Source organism: Macadamia integrifolia, chromosome 9 (assembly GCF_013358625.1).
Source record: "Macadamia integrifolia cultivar HAES 741 chromosome 9, SCU_Mint_v3, whole genome shotgun sequence".
NCBI lineage: Eukaryota > Viridiplantae > Streptophyta > Magnoliopsida > Proteales > Proteaceae > Macadamia > Macadamia integrifolia.
The window spans coordinates 21,118,211-21,132,832 of NC_056565.1; the positions used below are offsets into that span (position 1 = coordinate 21,118,211).

General features: G+C 37.2%; 1 pseudogene; it reads left to right on the forward strand.

Annotated features, from left to right (window-relative positions):
* Positions 1 to 10,549: 10,549 nt before the first annotated feature.
* On the forward strand, positions 10,550 to 12,884 carry LOC122089613 (annotated as a pseudogene).
* The last annotated feature ends 1,738 nt before the right edge of the window (positions 12,885 to 14,622 follow it).

Genomic DNA, 14,622 nt, shown 5'->3' on the forward strand with positions numbered 1-14,622 from the left:
AGTCGTTACGTTATTGCTATCCCTTTCCCCCAAGGTTTATGGCTAGTATATGTGTTGGTTTTGCCCCTCCTAGCCGTAGAACCATCAAGTTATTACTTTTATTTTAATTGTCTTCCTTTCCCTAAAGCCAAGTAGAGTAACCCTTGTAAGAGTGACTCTCTGGTCAAGTAGGGAAGCTCATATTATGATGCATCCCTCGGGCTAATTAGAGAAACCTACTTGTGAGTCTCTCTCTAGCTTTACCCTCTTTCTTTTACTTTATTTTTATTTTAGCATTTTTTCCTTTATTGTTTTTAATTTTAATTGCGTGGGTTGTTTATTTTCAGTTATTTATTTATTTAATTTTAATTACGTGGCTTGCTTCTTTAAATTCTTAGATGACGAATGGTTAAGACATTATTTTAGATACATATATTTAGGACGGTAATTAGAATTAGATCACAACATTAATCAGTTCACTTTCGTATTATTAAAAGAAAAAAAATAAAGTCGTTGCTCTCCTTGTGTTCGACCCGTAGCTATACTGATCCGTACGCTTACGGTTACATTTAAAATCTCAAACAAGTTTTTGACGCCGTTGCCAAGGAGACAGTTCCATATTATTTTTCGTTTTCTTTTGGTAAATCAGAGTGTTTTATTTGCTTTATTTTGTTTTTTCTTTTCTTCTATTGAATTCCTGAGAAGATCAACTTGCAATAATAGTTGTATCAGTGGAGGTCGTCATACCTCACAGTATGATAAAGACAGGTTTTGCCCTATAGTAGTACCTCAGGAATTGACTTGAGCAACCTCGGATCCCTGCCTATAAGCTCCCAAAAAGTCAAAAAATAAAAAATTAAAAAAAATTAAAAGAAATTTTTTTTAAAAAATCAAAAAATCAAATAAGAAAAAAAAAGAGTTTTTCTTTCCATTCTTTTGTGTTTGTCTTACTCTAGTTGTGGATAGTTTTCTGTTGCATGAGTGTGCGGACCCATGATTCTACCAATCGTTTAGTAAGAGTACCTATTTTAAGAATGGTAGAACAACCTAAGCCTACTTTAAAGGATAGATTCTACCTAGCCAGGGTAGCCCAACTTTTTTGCATTAGATTACCAGCTGCCACAGGAAAAAATTATGAGCTTAAAACTCAATTCATCACTATGTTACCCCACTTCCATGGGCTATCCTCTGAAGATGCTAATTTATTCTTGAGAGAATTTGAGGAGGTTTGTGTCCTTATTAAGATACAACAGCTCAGTGATGATGCTGTTAAACTTAGATGCATTACCTTTTCGCTCAAGGATGGAACAAAAAGATGGTTATATGGGCTGCCAACTAATTCTATTACCACATGGGATCAGTTTACGATAGCGTTCTTAAGAAATTTTTTTCCCTTGCATAAAACAAACAAACTTAAGAGCGAGATCATGCAGTTTCAAAAAAAACATCAAGAGTCATTTTCTAGACTCATGGAAAGGTTCTAAGACCTTCTCCAAGAGTGTCCCCATAATGGGATTGACAAATAGTATATTTGCTAAATAATTTATGATGGGATAGACTACTATACCAAGTAGATGTTAGAGTCTATGTGTCCTACATGCTTCACAGCTTATGCAGACGAAAATGAAGCTTAGAACTTTTTGGTTGACATAACTAAAAAGACAAGAGAATGGGAGTCTACTTAGGAAAGTGAGAGAAATATAAGAGGTAAAGGGTACTATATCGATGGGATAGTAGCTAAGGAGGCCCATTTAGATAGCCGTATTAAGAGAATAGAAGCCCTTGTCCCTAAAGCACATGCCCCAGTCCACCAAGTCCAAAATCAGGTCTCTATGTGCAATTGGTGTCATTCCCCTGGACATGTAATGGAAGAATGCCCCAACAGTTCTGAGGGCAATGAAAGTGTTAATGCTCTTTACCCGAATAACCCATTTAGCAACACTTACAATCCAGGGTGGAGAAATCACCCTAATTTTTCATGGAGCCAAGGGAATCAAGGAGGTCCATCCAACTTTCACAACCAAGGGCAGCCTAGTCCCCAGAGGCCCAATTTTGCACCACTACCTAATTCTTTCCCTCGGCCTAATCTAGGTCTTCAGTCAAATTTTGCTAGGCCCCCTCTCCAAGCACCTTATCAACAATCCCCGGGGTTTATATCCACTGGAGAGGCGGCAAGAATTAGTGAGCTAGAAAAAAGCACGACCCTTCTCATGACAAGCCACAATAATGTGGAGAGGCAACTCACCCAACTTGTCACAATCATGCATGAGAAGGAGAAAGAAAAATTACCTAGTTAGCCAGAGCCGAATCTTAGACATCAGGTGTTGACTCCACAAGGGCTACCTACTCCTCAGCTTAATGTTGTACAGAGTCAATAATACCAAGGGCCCTCCAACCAGTGCAATGCGGTTTATGCCCTACAGAATAGCTGAGAATATCCATGGAATGGTACCACTTATTCTTCACCATCTGACCTTTCTTTTGACCCTCCAACTATCGAGGCTACTACTGTGCCTCCCATTCCAAGTTCGCCAGATGGACCTGAAGAGATTAAGGATGATTTGGTCGAAGCCATAAAAAAGGATTCTATTAATGAGAGAACTTCTGCCAGTGTTTATGTTCCTCCTATCCCCTATCCTAACTGTTTGATGAATAAGAAGAAGACAACTTCAATGGAAAAAATTTTAGAAGTATTCAAGAAGGTAGAGGTAAACATTCCTCTTTTGGATGTCATAACTTAAATCCTAGCCTATGTCAAAGTTCTTAAAGACTTATGCACTCACAAGCATACCACAAGTGTGCCCAAAAAGGCATTCTTGATAGCTAATGTTAGTTCAATGATCACACAACCTATAACAGCCAAGTATAAGGATCCCGGGTGTCCCACCATCTCTTGTGTCATTGGCAACACTCGTATTGATCACACTTTACTTGACCTTGGTACAAGTGTGAACCTTCTACCTTATCATGTTTATCAACAACTTGGATTAGGAGATCCAAAAGCTATAGGGACCACTCTCTAGTTGGCCGATCGTTCTGTCAATATTCCAAAAGGGATGGTCAAAGATGTCCTACTTAAGGTAGAAGAATTTATTTTTTCAGTCGATTTTATTGTTTTGGACACTAAACCCTTCACCACTAGGGATAAGATCCTTATCATTCTTGGAAGATCATCTCTGGCTACCAGTAATGCATTAATCAATTGCTGGAATGGTCTACTAAGGATATCTTTTGGCAACCACACTATGGAGTTCAACATGTATAGGTTGGGCAAACAACCCATAATTTCTTCTGATGATATTGATGAAGAGGTCAATATGATTGAGAATTTTTCTGATGATATTGTTCAAACTTTTGACATTAACTTTGATTAAGAATTCCAAGAGTGTATGAAAATATTAGAGGATGATACTAAAAATTTCATCTTTGATGTTTGGAGCCTTCATACACCCATGGAGCCCATTGGTCCTCTATCAAATTCTCTACCTAAACCCTCAATTGTTGAGCCCCCTAAGCTTGATTTGAAAGAATTGCCCTCTAACTTAAGGTATGCCTTTTTAGGAGAAGATCAAACTCTACTAGTTATTATCGCCTCAGATTTAACTTCAAGTCAAGAGGAAGAGTTGATCAAAGTTTTAAAAGAAAACAAGGAAGCCTTAAGTTGGACCATGGCAGACATTATAGAAATTTGTCCCTCAATCGTTCAATATCATATTCACCTCATGAAGGATTCAAAACTTTCTATGGAATCACAAAGAAGGGCTAATCCTATGATACAAGAAGCTATCAAGAAAGAGATCCTAAAGTGCTTGGATCATGGTATCATCTACTCTATTTCTGATAGCGAGTGAATAAGTCCAGTGTATGTAGTGCCAAAGAAGTTAGGGATCACAGTATTCTAAAATACTGAAAATGAGTTGATCCCTACCCGTGTCCAAACAGGATGGCGTGTGTGTATTGACTACAGGAAGTTAAATACGGTAACTTGGAAAGACCACTTGCCTTTGTCTTTCATTGATCAAATGTTAGAGCGGTTAGCCGGACATGAGTACTATTGTTTCCTTAATGGTTATTCCGATTATAATCAGATTTTCATTGCCTTAGATGACCAACACAAGACCACCTTTACATGCACCTATGGAACCTTTGCTTATCGAAGTATGTCTTTTGGGCTTTATAATGCCACTGCCACGTTCCAAAGATGCATGGTGAGTATTTTCTCTGATATGGTGGAGCATTTTTTAGAAGTATTTATGGATGATTTTTCTATTCATGGCTCCTCATTTTCTAATTGTTTGCATCATCTTTCTTTAGTACTCAAACGTCAATTGGAAGAAATGTCATTTCATGGTCACACAGGGCATAGTGTTGGGTCATGTCATTTCCAAAGAAGGGATCAAGGTCGATAGAGCTAAGGTGGACTTAATTTCTAATTTACCATCTCCCAAGTCAGTTAAGGACGTTCGTTCCTTCTTAGGTCATAGAGGGTTCTATCATCGGTTCATCAAGAACTTCAGTCACATGATTAGACTTCTCACCAATCTTTTGACTAAAGAGTAACCCTTCGAATTTTCTAGCGAATGCCTATGTTCTTTGAGCAATTAAAGAAGATATTGACTACAACCCCCATTATTCAAGCTCCCTTATGGACTGAGCCCTTTGAATTAATGTGTGATACATCTGATTTTGCTATAGGGGCAGTCTTAGGGCAGAGAGTTGATAAACTTCCTTGTGTTATCTATTATACCAGTAGAACTCTCAATGATGCACAACTGAACTACACCACAACTGAAAAAGAATTTTTAGCTGTTGTATTTGCATTAGAAAAGCTTCATGCATATCTGATAGATTCTCATGTAATTATTTACATTGACCATGCAGCTATTAAATACCTTATTTAGAAAAAGGATGCCAAAGCACGTCTTATCAGATGGGTTTTGCTTTTGCAGGAATTTGACTTGGAAATTAAGGATATAAAAGGTAGTGAAAATTTGGTTCCAGACCATTTGTCCCGGTTATCCAATTCTTTGACCATGAATACTCTAGTTAATAAGTATTTTCCCGATGAGCAACTCTTTGCAGCATCTAGTGAACCTTGGTTTGCAGATATTGTAAATTTTTTAGTTACAAACAAGACTCCGGATCATTGTTCTTTCCAAGAGAAGTACCATTTTCACTCACAGGTTAAGTATTTCTTTTGCGATGATCCTTATCTTTTTAAATCATGCCCTGACCAAATTATCCGAAGATGTATCCCTGATCATGACCACCATTCTATTCTTTCCTTTTGTCATGATCAGGCTTGTGATGGCCATTTTGGGCCTACTAAGACTGCAGCCAAAGTATTGCAATGTGGATTTTATTGGCTCAATCTCTTCAAAGATGCCTTAGCTTATTGTAAGGCTTGTCCTTCTTGTCAGTCCTTCGGAAAAATCAGTAGAAGGAACATGATGCCTTTCAATCTAATCCTCGTGGTTGAGGTTTTTTATGTTTGGGGAATAGATTTTATGGGCCCTTTCCCTAAGTCATGTGGATATGAATATATTATGTTGGCTGTGGTCTATGTGTCCAAATGGATTGAGGCTCGTGCTTGTAAGACCAATGATCATAATGTGGTCATTCAATTCTTAAGGAAAAATATTTTTTCCCGATTTGGTACCCCTAGAGCTATCATTAGTGATAGGGGAAAACACTTTTGTAATAAACCTTTTGAGGCTTTAGTGAAGAAGTATGGGATTACCCACAAGTTGGCTATCCCATACCACCCCCAAACCAGTGGGCAAGTAGAAGTGTCCAACAGACAGATCAAGCAAATTCTAAAGAAGATAGTTAACCCAAATTGAAAGGATTGGTCTAACCATCTGTTGGATGCTTTGTGGGCGTATAGGACTACTTACAAGACCATACTTGGTCAATCCCCATACCGTTTGGTATACGGGAAAGCTTGCCACCTTCCTATTGAGTTAGAACATCGTGCCTTTTGGGCGATTAAGAAATTTAATTTTGATCTCTCTACTGCAGGAGTTCATAGAGATCTCCAACTATCTGAGTTAGAGGAATTACGAAATGATTCCTATGATAATGCAAAAAATTTCAAGAAAAATACTAAAGCTTTTCATGATAGGCACCTTGTTAAGAAATCTTTTATGCCTGGTGATAAAGTTTTGTTGTACAATTCTAGATTGCATATTTTTCTAGGAAAACTTTGTTCTTAGTGGGAAGGTCCTTACCTTGTGTAAACAGTATTCCCCCATGGTGCTGTAGAGGTTATGAATCCATCCACTCAAAAAAAAGTTAAAGTTAATGGGCACCGTTTGAAGCCATTCCTTGAGTTGCCTTCAATGCATGATGCAGAGGTCATGATTCTCCATGACCCTCTTTATGATGATATTTGATCCCATTTGATAATTTCCTCTCCTTTGTCCTTCTTGTTCTATTGTCTTATCATTTTTTTTTTCTTTTTCTGCACTGAGGACATAGCACAATTTTAAGTATGGGGGAGGGTTTGACTCTTTAGAACTTGAGGTTACTTTTAAGAGTTTTCCGATGCTTTATACACACCCTACAAAAAAAAAACAAAAAAACAAAAAAGGAAATTGAGATCTAGGACCCATCTTGGTACTATAATCCCTATTGGGAGGATGGTAATGAATACATGTCTTGAAGTGGGACCTCACTTAAATGATTTAAAAATACTTGTCTTAAGGTGTAGGACCATTTGTTAGTTGGTGTCCTTATTCTTAGGTTAGGAGTTGAGACCATATTCTTGGCATGGTATAAAAATATATGATATGGATATGCAAAGAAAGTGAAAATTGGTCAAAAGTAGAAAATAAGTATAGAATTTCTAAGAACTAGACAGAATACTGCGCCTCATGAAGCGGGGTGTTTTGATCGAACCTCTTAGGAAGGAACACTTCCGAAAAGAACTCAGCATCACTGTCTTTGTTAGCATATGCATAAAGTGAAGCTACTTAGTAACTTGGGTTTCTGGTGTTTGCTCCACCATGTTATTCAGGCCAAATGTAGTGGAGTAGAATAAGTTCTCTACTAAAAAAAAAAAAGATATCATTATGCCTTGTTGTTTATGATTGGTTAACGCTCTAGAACCCTAGTTCATGGTCCCTACATTACAATGTGGTTTACCTTAGGATTGGTCGTGCTTTAGAAGATACAAGGGTCGTCTCTATTTGAGATGTGTGATTATTCCTAAATCTAGATAGAGTATTAAAGTTCAAGTGTGGGGGTTCCTCGGTTGATGTGCTCTAATTGAAAGAGGGTGTGTGATTTGTAGTTATTGGAAACTTTAAAAGATAATTTTTCAAATTAATTTGAATTTTGGGTGTATATTCACTGCAAACACCCATGAGACACAACTCGTCCACTAGGGTAACTTTGGGGTTTAAAGGCTTGTTGTATATGCTAAATACAACCGTGATTCCTACGAAAGTGAGTTAGGCTTTTTTTTCTTTCGTTTCTTTATTTATTTGTCTTGCTCGAGGACGAGCAGAAGTCAAGTATGAGGGAATTTGATGAGCACAATAATGTATGAAATCTTAAGGATATAAGTGTACATTTTGCCTCACTTTGGATAGTACTACTTTTTTTTTTTTCAGTTTCCAAGTCTACAAGAGAAAGTTCTTAAAGTGAATCAAGAACCAGTCCAAAGGTGAGACCCACTCATTGATACCACATCCTCTCTCCTATAAAATCCTGAAGATTATTCTCTCTCCTTACCACCTCACAAGATCTTAAAGATGCTATGCAGAGATTCCTTTCTGATTTAATCAAGATTGCAAGATATTGGTTAATATTACAAGGAAGGAATAGAATTTGTTAATTTTGGAAACAGATTCTCCCTTTCTTCACACTATCTCAGAGAATGAGGATTTTTACCAAGATTTAATTTTATTTTATTTTCTTTCTTTTCTTAAAGAAGACTTGTAGAAGGAAGGAGGCAAGACAAAAGCCCTATAAAAGCCCCTTCCTCCCCCCTCCTATTTATTATTATTTTTCTTAGTTTATTTTCTATTATCTTCTTCTCTCTCTCTCTCTCCCTCTCTCGCTCTCTTTAGTTTTAGTTCTTCTTTATTTTTGCTTTAATCACTTTTGTAATAGTTTTTTATGTCAATTAATGCAAGCACTCTTTTATTCTTATTCAGCCTTTTATGTTTATGATTTATGCAATTGAGTTGTAATTTTTAAAGTTATAGTTCTAGGCTTAGATCTAGGTGACAAGATCACGAGCCGTGGAGCAATTTTTTTTTTTCAAGTTCAATTTTTTTTTTTTTTAAGATTTGTTTTCTCTAGTACTAGAAATTTTAGATTTGGTTTATTCCAGATCTGGTTTTTAGTACTGGTAGTATCTCAAATCACCCAAGCTTTCAAGTTCAAGCATTGATTCAAGTAAGTAGGTTCCTTGAGTAATCTTCTCTCCCCCTCTCTCATTCTCTCTTCTGACTACCCTTTCTTTCTTAATTTAGGATTTTAATTTCAGTCATTACATTATTACTATCCCTTTCCCCCAAGGTTCATGGCTACTGTATGTGTTGGTTTTGCCCCTCCTAGCCATAGAACTATCAATTTATTGTTTTTATTTTAATTGTCTTCCTTTCCCTAAAGCCAAGTAGAGTAACCCTTGTAAGAGTGACTCTCTGATCAAGTAGGGAAGCTCATATTATGATGCATCCCTCGGGCTAAGTAGAGAAACCTACTTGTGATTCTCTCTCTAGCTTTATCCCCTTTCTTTTATTTTATTTTTATTTCAGTATTTTTTTCCTTTATTGTTTTTAATTTTAATTGTGTGGGTTGTTTATTTCCAGTTATTTATTTATTTAATTTTAATTGTGTGGCTTGTGTTTTTAAATTCTTAGATGACGAATGGTTAGGACGTTATTTTAGATACATATGTTTAGGACGGTAATTAGAGTTAGATCATTACCATTAATTAGTTCACTTTCGTATTATTAAAAGAAAAATAAAATAAAGTGGTTGCTCTCCCTATGTTTGACCTGTAGCTACACTAATCCGTACGCTTGCGGTTACATTTAAAATCTCAAACATGTATATCGTAATCTTAAGAGAAGACATTGAAATGTTTCCCAAAACAAAAAGAAAATACATTGAAATATTATATATATATAAAAAAAAAAAAAAAGACGTTGAAATGTTACCAAGAAAAAGAAATATTCAATACCTTGAAATGTCACCAAAAAAGAAAGAGAGAAAGAAAAGAACTTGAAATGACCACACCTTATACTGCTAGACATGTGGGGTTGTATGAAAAGTGAAGGGGAATATGAACTGATGGAAGTGAAGCAAGGATGAGTGGAGGAAGACCACCACCCCTAACATAACCTCTGGTAAATTGCTTTGGGTGGCTCTTTTGCCTTATTTTTGTTCCTTGTTTACTACTTTTCTCTCCTTCATCCTTTTGGAGTTTCTTTTTTGTCTATAAGGAGACTTAGAAAGTGAAGCAAGGAAGGATGAGTGGTGTCAGCTTACGTTGCTACAAGTGAAAGTAAGAGAAGTTGAGGAGGGAGACTGAAGATTCTACACTCTCTGGCTAGGAGGACATTATTGATGAAATATATGATAGTTTGGCCTAATTCTAATCTATAGATTCAGGAGATGGGTTCTCTACTCTTGCCATGAGTGTTTAATCTTGATAATTAATAAATATTTCATTAAAAAAAAAATTCCCCACTTGACAAATTACAATTTCATTCTTTTTGTAAGGTGTAGATGATAATTCCCATTTTTTTTAAGTACAAGATTTTTTCAGAATATATATACTGGGTCTAGTGGTTCCTGTTCAGTGGTTCTTAACTAGTCTATCAGTTTTGGAACCTTTGGGAGAAGCAGACCAGAACTAGCCCGGATCAATAAATTAATCGGTTCCCATGTGAGGACGGGTGGGGGATAGACCCACCAGACCCTCTCTAACTCCTATGTTATATGGGGTGTAGATTCCACTTGATTGGCCTTCATTATGTAGGGTGGCACACCACATGGGTAGAACAGAATCTGGACCATATCCGAGTTTGGATCCACTATCCACATGATGATGGGTGGGAAAGAGAACGAATCAGGTTCACGTATGAGAATGTTCTTGTATACTCTTGGTCCGTGAATTTAAAATCTATTAAATGAAAAGAAAGAAGGTGGATTTTAAATCCACAGACCAAGAGCATACGAAAACATTCTCGTATGTAAACCTGATCTGCTCTCAAGATCTCACACCCTCCCTCCATGGGTGTGAGACCCATCTGATTCTGTGTCAGATGGCTGTGGAGATTCCACTTGATTAGCCCTCACATCATGTAAGGTGGCACCCCACATGGGTAGAGAATCCAGACTATACCCACCATAATAAGGTTGCTAGAATTATGTTTCCCATTCAACGTTCGAACTTTGAATGTTAGTTTGATAATGATACGTGCGTGTGTGATCACTAGAAACGCTTCCAATGCTTGTGTGATCTATTTATATATCTAGCACACATTTCAATCTCGATCTTCTTAAGCAAAATTTGATATACTACTACTACGTTCTACTTCTTCACACTTTCATGGCGAATTGCAAATCAGTGAAGGTGCTTCACCAGTGCAAAGTTGCTCCACCGCCAGGTTCTGTTGCTGCCGCGTTGGCTGATATCCCTCTTACCTTCTTTGATCAAGTCTGGTTACCACTGCCACCCCCACAATGCCTCTACTTCTATGACTACCCTTACACACTAACCCTAATCACTCACTCTCATTCCACAAATCAAACTCTCACTCTCTTGCACTCTTGTCCATTTCTACCCCCTAGCTGGAAATTTTTCATGGCCTCAGGATTCCTATAAGCCCATAATCCGTTACCTCGATGGTGACTCAGTATCATTAACCATAGCTGAGTCCGACGCCGACTTCAGCTCTCTCTCCGGCGACCATGCAAGAGATGTAAATGAATCACACCCACTTGTTCCATACTTGCAAGCTTCTGGACCAGTTGTTCCTGTGGTGGCAATACAAATCACTGTTTTCCCAAATTTCGGTATCTCTATTGGAATTACAAAAAACCATTCAGTCATCGACGGCAGAGCTATTAGCCACTTCATGAAGACATGGGCTGACTTCCAAGTTAGGAGATGCAACTGAATCTGTATCAACTCTGTCAACCCCATTCATGGACAGGACTGTGATCAAGGACCCCAATGGCCTCGAAAAAGATATACTTGAACGAGTTAGAGAGATTCATGGACACAGATAGAAGCTTAAGAGTGAAGGACATCGAACTTCAAGCAGACATGCTTCGAGCTACATTGTGCTGAATCCAACTGACCTTAGGAGACTCAAGGATTGGGTCTTGGATCGATGCAACATAGATGGAAGACCAGAACCAACCCACCTATCAACATATGTGGTGACTTGTGCTTTCTCCTGGGTTTGCTTGCTTAAAGCAGAAGAAGCAGCAGCAGGAGCTGAGCTTAATCCTAAGAATAATAATATGATTCGCACTCGAACTAGCTTTGGGTTTAGTGTTGATTGCAGGGATCGGATGGAGAGATGGATCCTCCTATCCCGGGAACGTACTATGCGAATTGTGTTAGACCCAAGGATTAAAGTATCGGTATCGGTCGTCGTATCGGTCAGTCAAAATTAAGATACGTATCGAAGAGTATCGTATCGTATCGGAGATACACTAAGATACGCTAAAGATACACACATAAATGGATATGAAACATTTTTTTTAAACACTTTTGCATAAAGAGTTTGTTAAAAAAAGCTATTGATAACATGTATTATGCATAAACACTAAATTTAGGGTATCGTACTAAGAATTCAAGGTTTGTAGTTGTCCCATAAATATAAAATCCTTGTTCCCAACCTTGATTTCCACTTTAGTTAGAGAGAAATATGGTTGACAACAACTTTGGAACAAAAACCCTTCAAAAAATCGTGTTTTTCTGAAAAATTACCCATCTTGGCATTATATGACCATAGCGCACTGTATCGGTACATACCGATATTCACCGATACGTATTGATACTCACCGATACGTACCGATATATATCGATACTCACCGATACGTGCCAATATATACCGATACGTACTGATCGATACATATCGATACTCACCGATACGTACCAATACATACCGAAACGTATATTTTACCTCAATTTTATAATTTTCATAGTCGTATCGAGGCATATCGTATTGTATCGATGTGTATTGGTGGTGTATTGATGCATATCGGTATGTATTGTAGGATATATATCGATACGAAAGGATTTTAAAAATTTCATGTATCGTATCGATGTGTATCGTATCGATCGGATAAATTTAAGATACGTATCGGAGAGTATCGTATCGGTATCGGAGATACTTAAAACCATGGTTAGACCTGTTGTGGTGACTACAGAAACAAGCAATTTGCTTAAAGAAGATGGAGTTGTGGTGGCATCACAGTTGATAGGAGAGGCAATTCATCACACTGGACAAATTAAAGGACTTTTGAAAGGTTTAGAAAATGGGGTTTCAGGTTTGTTAGAGATGGATTCTGATCAGAAGGGATTTTCAGCAGCTGGATCACCTCGGTTCTGATTTTATGAGTTGGATTTTGGATGGGGGAGGCCCAAGAAGGTGGAATTTGTATCAAAGGATAGAACAGGAGCAATATTTTTGAAAGAGAGCTGTAATTTAGATGGTGGAGTTGAGATTGATTTGGCTCTCAATATGAAGCAAATGGATGCCTTTGCTTCAGTGTTTGTCAATGGGTTTAAGGCTCTTTGATTTATCTAAAGTTATCTTAATGGTCAATAAGTTCAAATCCATTTCAGAATCTCTATGTTTAGTGAGAAGTTAATATCGTGGCATAATAATATACAAATTATGATTACATAATGATTTATCTTTTTGTAATGTGTCTGTCTTTCTTTTCAAATTCAAAAAATTTTGAATTTTTTTTTTCTTGACATCCAAACATAGCTTACAAGAAAAGGAAACATTAGAGGCATTTATAGGATATGATTTTACTAGAGAGAGAATGGGCTATGAAGGGAAGCTAGGAAGGTGAGAGAAGGGTTATGCTCATTTTCTGATAATCTACTTTAAAATTTGATGTTGATCAGGTAGATAGACTCTATTTTGTCTACTTCATGATTTTGCCGCTCAACATGAGCACTAATGGGACTGAATATAATTATTACTGTAAACTGCAGTCTTTTAAACAATGGGGGTAATTTCTTCTTGGATAATAATATGATACATCTTTAGCTTAATTTTTAAGGAAAAAGGAAAGTTGTCCGGTTTCATGGCTCTTGTGTCCAGACATGCACAAGGACATGAAAAATTACTACCCCACCCCTTGATGAGAAATTAAAAATCATATTCATGTTGATGATCCCGTGTGAATTCTCATTGATCCCCGCACTAATACAGGAGCCACATGACAAATAGAGATCTCTTGCCCTTTCTTTAAAGAAAAAAAAAGCCTTTGTTTAGTCAAATTGAAGTCAAGGCAAATTACATTTTATGAATTTCTAAATCAACAATAACAACAATCAAAGCATTATCCCAACTTAATGGGGTTGGCTGCACGGAGGTTCCAAACAAGAACGAATGCAAGGATCCAAGTAAAAAGATTGACTAGTTATGACTGATTATAATAAAGTGTCGATTGTCTACTTGAAGTACCACTATAGATCAGTCATAGGCTCATTACGACAAACTATAATAAGGTACCGTCTACTTGATGTACCAATATAGATTGATCGAGTCAAATTACATCCTGTTAGGATTTTTATGTGGGCTTAACTGATACCGATTGATCCATTGGGCCCAAGCAATTATAGACCCACTCTGATTAGGAAACTCCTAGCTCTTTCCATTGTGAGAGTGGAATAGGGTTTTAAGGATTCTATTATAAATAGAATACTGACGGTCCCTGCAGCCATTACTTTACTTTAATGCCTTATTGGTTTTGGGAGCACGGCCTTCTCACAAGAGCAAGTGCACAGAAAGAAAGGAAACCCTAGAGTAAGAGGTTACAGAAGATCTCAGTAGAAGGACTCCACTTGCGTAGTTCATTGTCATCTTCATGGGAGTAATGTTTAACCACATGGGACAGAGGTTCATGATCTATGTTCATGGGACACAGGTATTTCTTTATTCCCATTTATAGTTCATGTCATGGTTGTCCCATTGATTATTATAGATATGGTAAATCTATATGGTTATATATTTTAAGATGGGATACTTTATTGTTCTTGGAATAGGGACTACACCTATGATTAATCTTTTATGAAAGGTTGATGATTCTTGTATTCTAAACACTATAGGGTTATTCATATGTTTAATATGGTAAAGAATCCCCAACAATTGGTATCAGAGGCAACCCTTATAGTGTTAGAATCAAGGAAAATTGATTTTGTATAGGGTTTGTGTCCCAAATCATGAAAATCATAATTTTACCATTACTTAAAGATCCCATATGGGAAAACTTTCTTCACGAAAGTTGTAGAGCATGAAAAGACGGTCGCGACGGTATGTTGCAAGTCACCGGAAACCTTCGGACGCGTCGGCACGCGCTGCCGGAAACCGGTTGCCGGAGGAGAGAGAAAAAAAAAGTTTTTTTTTTTAATTCAAAAAAAAAAAAAAA